We start from the raw sequence: 9,408 nt of genomic DNA on the forward strand, positions 1-9,408 counted from the left end.
AGTCTTTTGTTCATCTAGTATGGTCCTCTGATGCATTTGTAGGTCGGTCTATTATTCATTCAGTATGGCCCTCTGATGCATTTGTAGGTCAGTCTTTTGTTCATCTAGTATGGTCCTCTGATGCATTTGTAGGTCGGTTTATTATTCATCCAGTAACTTCCTCTGATGCATTTGTTTTATTTTTCAAACATCTTTATTTTATTTTAATTATTCCGTGTTAACCCAGTGGAATGTGAGCTCAATTACAGGATTAGTGATTGTTCTTCAAACTTAGTCATCTCTTGTCTTCTCCACTTTTTCTGATACTAGTACACCATTCACCAAAATTTCGAACCTCTTGTTATGCGAGAGTCGTTTATTATGTACCAAATATTCCTTATGTTGATTATATTAATATCCTGGTTACTGTATAAAGCTTTGAGAATTCTAATCTCACATCTATAGAAAGGGTAAATATTAAATGAGGTTCCTGCAAATTACACCAGATGTAAGGTTAAGAAACACACTTAATTTGCTGTATTTATGAGTCATAACAAATGTTGGCACGGCTCCAGTCACGTGCCGTATCTTTATCACTAATATTATTTTGAGTCTACATATATAGGTCAAAAGGCTATGTTTAAAATATTTTTAAAGACACTGTTGTTTGTGTCTACTTATAAACATTAGCTCTTTTACACACATCATGGTTTATTACAGCCTAATAAAAAAACAGATTTTATATCTTCTATTTGTAATTCAAGCGGAACGAATTTCAAAGTATATTAAATAACAGATAAAACAAAAATCATATAATCTCCGTATTAAATAAGTTATGTGAATTTTGGTCCGCGAATTCCTCCAGTAATTTTGGAGCAATCGTGACCATACTTGTAGGCGGACTTAGGGTACCCCGGGGGTGTCCTTATCCACCAAACAGAACCACATGTAGAGAGTTATATTAAAGCATTAGAAAATTACATAATACAGACCTTAAAATCTTCCAAGCAATATCCTTATAATATTAACCAAAATGAAAGAAGTGCTTTACACAATCTTAAATAGAAGAACAATATCATAATAAAGCCAGCAGACAAGGGTGAGGCTATTGTTATTCTTAACAATGATGACTATATCACGGAAGCTAACCGGCAACTAGAGAACACTAATTTCTACACATGATCCTACAACTCAGTTTATTAAGACCATAACTGATAAGCTTAAAGAAATCCTCCAAAACAGTAAAATCAACAAAGAGACCTTTCAGTATTTGATACCCAGACAAGCTTTCCCTGGTAGATTTTATCTCTTACCCAAAATACACAAACCAAACAATCCTGGCCGACCCATAATTTCTAATATAAACATGGCTACTGAAAAGCTGTCCGCTTTTGTTGACCAACACATGAAATGTATTCCATGTACCCTCCCCTCTTACATAAGGGATACTACTCACTTTCTTAACATCATAGAAGATATTAATACTAACAGACAGTTAGCACCCAACAGTCTTTATTGCACGGTGGATGTTTCTTCCCTTTACACCAATATTCCACATGATGAAGGACTACAAACTCTAAAGCCAGCATTAAATATTTCTAAACAATCTGAATCTCAAATAGTAACTGATCTTGCCAGCGTGGTTTTAACTCTGAACAACTTCGAATTCAATAATGAGTATTACATTCAGGTTAACGGTACTGCAATGGGTACCAATGTGGCTCCCAATTATGCAAACATTTTTATGGGTCATATTGAAAACCAGCTTTTACAACTAGGCCCTGTAAAACCTCATACATGGAAATGTTACATAGACGACATATTTTTCATTTGGACAGCCGGTCTTAAATCACTTAAAGAATCTATCTCACATGCAAACTCTTTTCACAAAACAATCAAATTTACCTGTGATTACTTGCCTACCCAGATTAACTTTCTTGACGTCACTGTTTTTCTAAAAGACGGAATTTTACACACTGACTTGTACAAAAAACCTATAGACAGACCACAATACCTTCACTATAAAAGCTGTCGCGCCTCCCATTACCAACAGTCAAGCTCTTAGAATAAAGAAAATATGCTCAAATGAAACAGACTACAGAAAACAAATCAAGGATCTAAAACAAACCATGTTACACAGAGGATACAAAGATACCGAAATCGCCAGACAAATTGAAAAGGCTAACAGCACTCAGCGGAAAAACTTCCTAAATCAGAGAAATACTAAACTTTCAAATATAATTCCTCTTATTATCACCTATCACTTTAAACTTAGAAACGTTTCGCGAATTGTGAAAAAACATTTTCATCTCCTACAACTGAACGATCGCCTTAAACAGATATTTCCTAAAGTTCCCGTTGTCTCCTTCCGAAGAAGCAGAATTCTAAAAGATATCCTTGTTCACACAAAAGTGAATTACATCCCACCCAAAAATGTTTGTCGTCCATGTAATACAGCCCGTTGTCAAACCTACAAGTTCATAAAAACCATTGACTCATTTTCTGACAAGCACAATCAAAGAAACTTTAAATTTTCCAAAGAAGTCACAAAAAACACCATTGACCTTATACAGTGTAAAAAATGCAACTACCAATATGTAGGATATACACAAACAACTCTTAGAGAACGTTTCAACAACCATAAATCTTCTATTAACACCGAAAAAGATCTCCCTGTTGCTCAACACTTTAACCAACCCGATCATTCCATTAACGATGTTACTCTCATCGGCATTGAAACAGGATTCAAAACTGAAGCAGATAGAGAAATGAAAGAAGATTATTGGATTGCTAATCTAAACACTGTTCAACCTTTCGAAATTAATCTAGATCCTGAAATCAGTAATCTCCGTTCATTGGTTTCATCTCTGTCAGAAAAATAATTTTTATTCTTTGCTTTTTTTTTTTTCATGTAATGTGAACGTTGAATTTCCTAAAACTTACTATTTATTTAAGATAATTTTCCATACTTGTTTTTATAAATTGATTAGCATAACATATCTTTTTCAATCAGTCTCAAGGTGTCATCTTTATTTTAAACACTTAAGTAAAGTTTTAAATATACATATATTTATCCATTTTTAAAGTAAAATATCCCTAACATCCTTTTACATACACTCTCGCCATCGGCTACATTGTACCGGAAATGAGATGCTTACAACAGTACATAAAGAAGTAGACTAAATACTTCCTGGAAAACCGGATGACCTTCATGACGTCACTCAACTCCCTTTATATATATCACTCATTCGATTACACCACCATTCTCCAGTTTTTCCCAAAAGAAGAAAAGTCCACCTTTTGAAAGCGCTGGGGTTATAAGGTTTTTATTCATTTCTTATCTATATGGCGCAGCCCTCCTACAAGAAACTTTCCTGGAAGGTCACTCAAGCATAATGGGGTCTAGGATTAGGTTTCCAGAGTCGCTGAGCCTGGATATAGCATCAGATTTTGTGTTCCTAGCACCTCCTAATCACCCCCTGGGGTGCCATGTTTGAAGCTATGTTCAGAGCCTCCACTCACAAGTTAACGAAACCACTCGTGGCACGGACGGGTGTCCTAGCGGAGTTTGTTTTCGGGAATTGGCCCTTTAGGTAGCTATAGAAGTAACTTGGGATAATGAAAGAGTTTGATTGAAACATAGGTGTTATTATGGATCATGATGTAGAAATTGAGCCCTCCAGCGGAGCGAAGTATTTTATGCAGGTTTTTGAACGATCCATAGGGTTGACTCACCAGGGCTTTACGAAACTCAACATACTGATTACAAGGTCAATGAATGTACGTAAATGATCGTTAACTGTTTCTTTTTATACATAGTCCTAGCTACGCCAGAGTCAGCAGACCAGACAGGAGATCAAACTGGTACTGAACCCAAATGAGGTTATACTACATCACACACACATGAATGTTACATCAAGGCCTGAAAAAGTAATAAAGTTAGATGTACAGAAAATCTAGAGTGTCATCTTAAATCATATATACGTGGAAGAAAAAAGCATGTGAAAGTTATCAGTATATAACTTAAGACTAAAAATTTTAACAAGAACAAATGAAAATAATCAGTTTATCAGAAAACAAAACCATGCCGCAAACCAGTGGTTTGCAAACTTTTTTTTACGAACAACCTGATTTTTTTTATCTTGGCGGGTCACAATGGGATCTATACGCTGCTGCTTCCTTTCTGTAATTATGCATCCTTTACACGAACCACATGTTAAGAACCGCTGCCGAAAACGAAAAATACGATAATAAAAATGGAAGATAAAAACATTACGCGTAAAACAAAGACAATTTTAGAGATTGTGAAAAGGTTCTACACAAAAGAGTAGTATTGTAACAAAAATTAAAAATAACTTAACTTTATTAGAGAACTTCAAATAAGCATTTCTTATTAATGGAGCGTTGCCAGATGCTTATCTGATCACGTGGCTCTAAATCTGATTTCAATGGCAATTTATGTAAATTGTAAATTCCAAATAATTTAGGTTTTTTGTATATATTTTTCAAATTGCACACAAGTCTGGTAACGCCTTAATATGTTTATACATTATTTTAATACCTGTGAAAAGAGAAACAATAGAAACTTTTGATTTCAGTACTTTTTATATCAATATTCCTGTTGATAAAAGTAAAATAAAAAGACATTCATAAGCATTATCGTGTTCTTTAAACAGTTCTGATAAATCAGTAATTCGTGTTAGTGAACATTAATGTTTCCACTGTAAGTAATATTGATTTAAAAAGGTTTCGAAATTAAATACCCAACAATTAGCTAATCTTATAAGAGGGGTATGGGCAGCAGAATTTTTAATTTTAATATATACAGTGTTCAACAAAACAACAGTAATATAAATTCTGGTTGTGAGCGTAAATCATCGTCTTTCATTTATTCTTCTATCTTTCAAGTACTCATCAATAACCTTGATATAATGGGTAATTCGTAGCTCTTAAAGAACAAAGATTGGAAAATTACGAGAATGTACTAAAATTAATTATCGCATTTCAACTAGTAACTCCATAAATATATTGAAAGAAGTATACATTATAGTGATAGTGATACTCTCGTGTATACAAATATACCATGAATTTAATCACCTCGTTGATAAGTCACTAATTACTTAAAAATTAACATTTTACAATAACTTTGTAAAAACAAACATCAAGAGTAAACTAAAAATCAACTTTACCAACAGTTGATGGAGAGATGGACATAATATCTGACAAATGGAGGTCAGCACAACTGCAACTGTACACTCGTGTTTCCATTAAGGCGAAGTCAGTCAGTGGGGTATTTCTTACTCACGAAACGTTCCCCTATGCGCATAATTTATTAACGATAAAGACGAAATTTATATTTATTTTAACAATCGGAACGACGTTCTCCTGAGTTTCTCTTCAATTCGAGCTCTGACTAGAATCACACAACAAGTAATTATTAAATCTCTTAAAAGCGTTTTACATAAATGTTTAAAAAAAACAAAACTTTAAGATACTTAAACGTCACATGATTAATCATTACGAACAAGCTGTGAGACAAAAAAAATACATTCCTGAATACTTAGATTCTGTACATGGTAAATAAGGCATTCCCAATACTGATACAACTTTGTTTTTATACGTAAAATAATACGTATAGTACGAAGTTATGCAAAACTAGAATTTAATCTAGCACCTTCTGACAATGAGGTAAAGAAGCAAGTTAAAACCGATAAAGATAGTATCATACAGAAGCGTATTAATTAAGGAGTTATCAGCCTTTGTGTCCAGTCTGAAACTATAAACACTGTCTCCAGTGAGGCCAAGTCAGTCAGTGAAGCCTCGCTCCAGAAACTTTCCCCCATGCGCATGACTTGTTAACGAAGAAGACGAAATTTATATTTATGTTAACAAAGCAGTCCCAGTTGAGACAGCGGTAAATCTACGGGCTTACAATGCTAATATCCGGGATTCGATTTCCCGCAGTGGACACAGCAAATATCTCAATGTAGCTTTGCTCTAAAACAAATTTACAATGTGAACGACGTGGCCATAAAGTTTGGGATATGTTTTTATTATATTAATGTTTTGTTTACTAGGGGGGATTGGAGATGAAACCATGGCTAGTTGATTTATGTAATTCAGCGGGACTTCCTATAGTACGTAGAAAACTAGTATAATATAAACATGACAGACTGAATGAGTTAGAATTAATTCATCAGTTCAGTGTCATTTAAAGAGTTTTAGTGAGTGAGACAGCGAGATTTAGCGAGTCTGTTTGTCAATGATGGAGTTAATAAGTTAGCGTATTTGTTACGGACGCATTATCGAGGAAATTTTTAGAAGTAAGTTCACGTACTTTAGTTTCAGAATTTTTGTTGAAACATTGTTTATGAAGTTAAGCCTACAAGTGAACGTAGCCCGTATTAAAACTTTATAGAAGAAATAAATTATTCCTTATTGTTATATGGAATGGACTTCGCTCAGTTTTACCAAATAATCCTAGAGACCTCTCTCAATGAAAAAAACACGTTATAACATTGGTGTGGGAAATGGATTTATTTTGAGGCAAATAAAACAGAACTTTGACTAAACACGAGCACGAAATGAGATTGCAAATTTGCTGAAGATGATAAAATAGTTGGAAAAAGAATAAGCAGAAAGAGACAGAGCGTTAAAGGAAACCCAAAAAAGAAATAGAAAATTAAAAGAAAGGACAGAGAAAAGTTGCGACTCGCAGATTGTGAGTCAAGTGCCTTCAACACTAGGCCATAAACAAAAAAAATATTGAAAAGAAAATCAATGAAGCCATTGAAAATGTACAAATGGCTTGCAGCAACAAGGACATCTATAATATTCAGAAAGGTTGTTATGATAAAATCAGAGAAGTACAAAAAGAAATTGGGTTGAAAAAATCGTTGGGGCAGAAAAGAACATCAATGAAAGAACAAAAAAAAATTACAAATTCACTGGTAAATTCAAAGATTAAACCAGCCACACCTTCTTCTGCATCTGCCCTATAATTCCAATCTAAAACACTATTTACTATAAAATATGAAATAGGAGAACCTATTTGGTCTACACCTTTTACCATTACCAATGTGCCATCTGTGTCTGTAGAACTTCCTGAACTACCAAATGCAAATTGAGCTGGCCTGTTCAATAACATCGCCCAATTGAGAAACCAATGGACTATGATGTAAAGGTGTCAGGGAAGGCATATCAGGTGCGACTCAGATCATTTCTAAAGTGAATGGGTGGAATAGTGAACAACAAACTATTCATCTTTCTGTTCACTTGAAAATACCAGCTATAATGATATTAAGTAACTTTCCATCCTTGGTTGCTGCCTTATCCAACAGGTTTTGAGTGACAAATAAAAAAGAAGTATTCAAAGTTAAATTCAGTAACAGAGTAAAGAGGAAATAAGAGACGTTAGCCAATCTTGTGAAAAACTTGGAAAGCTTGCTCAGTTATCTTATCCTGATGATCCACATAAAATGATGGATTCGTTGACACCAATTGATAGATGCCATAACAAATAAAGATATGTGAATTAGGTTACAGCAAAGTAGGCACACATATTTAAATTCGCAGATAAACAGCCAAAGGCACCATCTAGAAGTTAAGGACGAGGCTCTTTAGTGACTTTCTTGAGTAACTCTTTCTTTGAGAAAATCATCAAAATTATTTTTCAGCAAATAAAGCAGGAGATTGTAAGCGAGGTTAAGGAAGCTGGTATTTTCTCAATACAGTGTGACTCAATGCAAAATGTTTAGGTGAAAGAGCAATGCACAATTGTGCTTCAATACATCCATGGCACAACATCAACAATACGGGAGTCAGCATTCGCTCTTCTCCCTCTAAGTAAAACGGCTTCACATGCATACTTCTACTGTAGGAGTTCGTAATCTCCTTAAATAGTGTGTTTTATCGTCATTCGATGGTATTTCTAAAACGAGAGCTGATATATCTGGATCGCAGCGACTTATCGAAAATGAAGTCCAGGGCATATATCCACAAAGTGTTTTGCGCATGTGCTAATCCCCGTTCTGGTTGACAGCATTTCAGTTGTTGTCCGTGCTTTCAAATATTTATCTATGCTCCAAGATACAGCTGTGTTTCTACATGCCTGGGGTCAAAGCATGCTAACTCCAACATTATTTGTCGGTGCTGAAAGTATTTAAACGTACAGTCCATTTGCAGATGTGTCATAGTACTGACCAAAAATCTTTATTGCAGATATCGCCTGACTTCCCAATTATTGCAGATATCGTCTGACTTCCCAATTATTGCAGGTATCGCCTGACTTCCCAATTATTGCAGGTATCGTCTGACTTCCCAATCTCGTTGTTCCAAGTAGACTGATTCTTTTGAACTTTTCCATTCCAAAGTCGCTCTTTCTCAATTGCGCTCATGTCAACATTCGCTTAGAAATTTTACCTAAATGAGATTGAGACGACTACTGCCATTTCTTTCAACTAAATAACTCTAATTTTGCCAGAGGTCAACCTGCAGGATTTCCGTGTGGAACTTGGAAGCTTTGCCGAAATTCAAAATGACTCTCAGTAATGCTTTGCGCGATTCATACTGAATAATATTCTAAAATGGTTACTCGAAGTCGGAATCCGAAGACAATGATAAATCTAGTGGCGTGAAAAGCACCAATGACAATTTTTTCAAGGCTTGTTTCGGGTGCTTGTTTCTGTTTCTCAGAAAGTTAAACTTGTATTCTCCAGCCTACAAAAATATTTTTGTCACTCTGCAAATATATGTTGACACTATGCGGTACTACAACATGTTATGAGCATGTTTATTCAAAACTTAAGATTATCAAAACATGCTATCGGTCCTCTCTTACTGATGAACATTTACAGTAACTTTTACTACTAAACATTGAAAAAAAAAGCAGAACAAGAACATTGAATATTGACCTTGATAAAATGATTAATCAAGTTGTTCTGTCTTCGACAGAGTTGTCAGCGTTTACCGTTTGTTTAAATTTCGTTTTTATTTTACTACTAGCTGAGTACCCCGTCCTTCGTATGGGTTGTGTGTATAAATAATACATTAATTTAACAATTAACAAACAAATTACTTGTACATTATTTACATTACATTTTTTATTGTACATTATTATAACAATTAAATATAAGTTAACAAAAGATACTGTGGATCATGTGTTAACTGCGTCACTTAGAAAAAACGGAAAATGTCAAATTGTGATGAGTTGTACTTGTGTGTTTGTAGTGTATCACACATCTGTGAAAAAATTAGTTTTATTTACCGAAGAGCCTCTTGATAGACAACATTGGAAGTACGTCCACCTGGGGCATGGATAAATAGGCTGCGAGAAGATCTGACTTTTGAGCAGGCTACATATAGCTGCCCGTGTGAAAAGCAGTCAGATCCACTGAGCTCTACCCTTCAAGTATAAGTCACAGGGCAGTG

At 34.7% G+C, this 9,408-nt stretch overlaps 1 protein-coding gene across 1 annotated transcript in view; it reads right to left on the bottom strand.

Moving 5' to 3' along the window:
• Positions 1-5,790, bottom strand: part of LOC106459464 — a 79,438-nt gene extending 73,648 nt beyond the window's left edge. Inside the window, exon 1 of the mRNA XM_022385958.1 lies at positions 5,169-5,790. The gene's annotated coding sequence lies outside the window, so the exon portion shown is untranslated. The remainder of the gene's footprint in view (positions 1-5,168) is intronic.
• Between the last annotated feature and the right edge of the window lie 3,618 nt (positions 5,791-9,408).

Source organism: Limulus polyphemus, unplaced genomic scaffold (genome assembly GCF_000517525.1).
Source record: "Limulus polyphemus unplaced genomic scaffold, Limulus_polyphemus-2.1.2 Scaffold613, whole genome shotgun sequence".
Classification (NCBI taxonomy): Eukaryota; Metazoa; Arthropoda; class Merostomata; order Xiphosura; family Limulidae; genus Limulus; species Limulus polyphemus.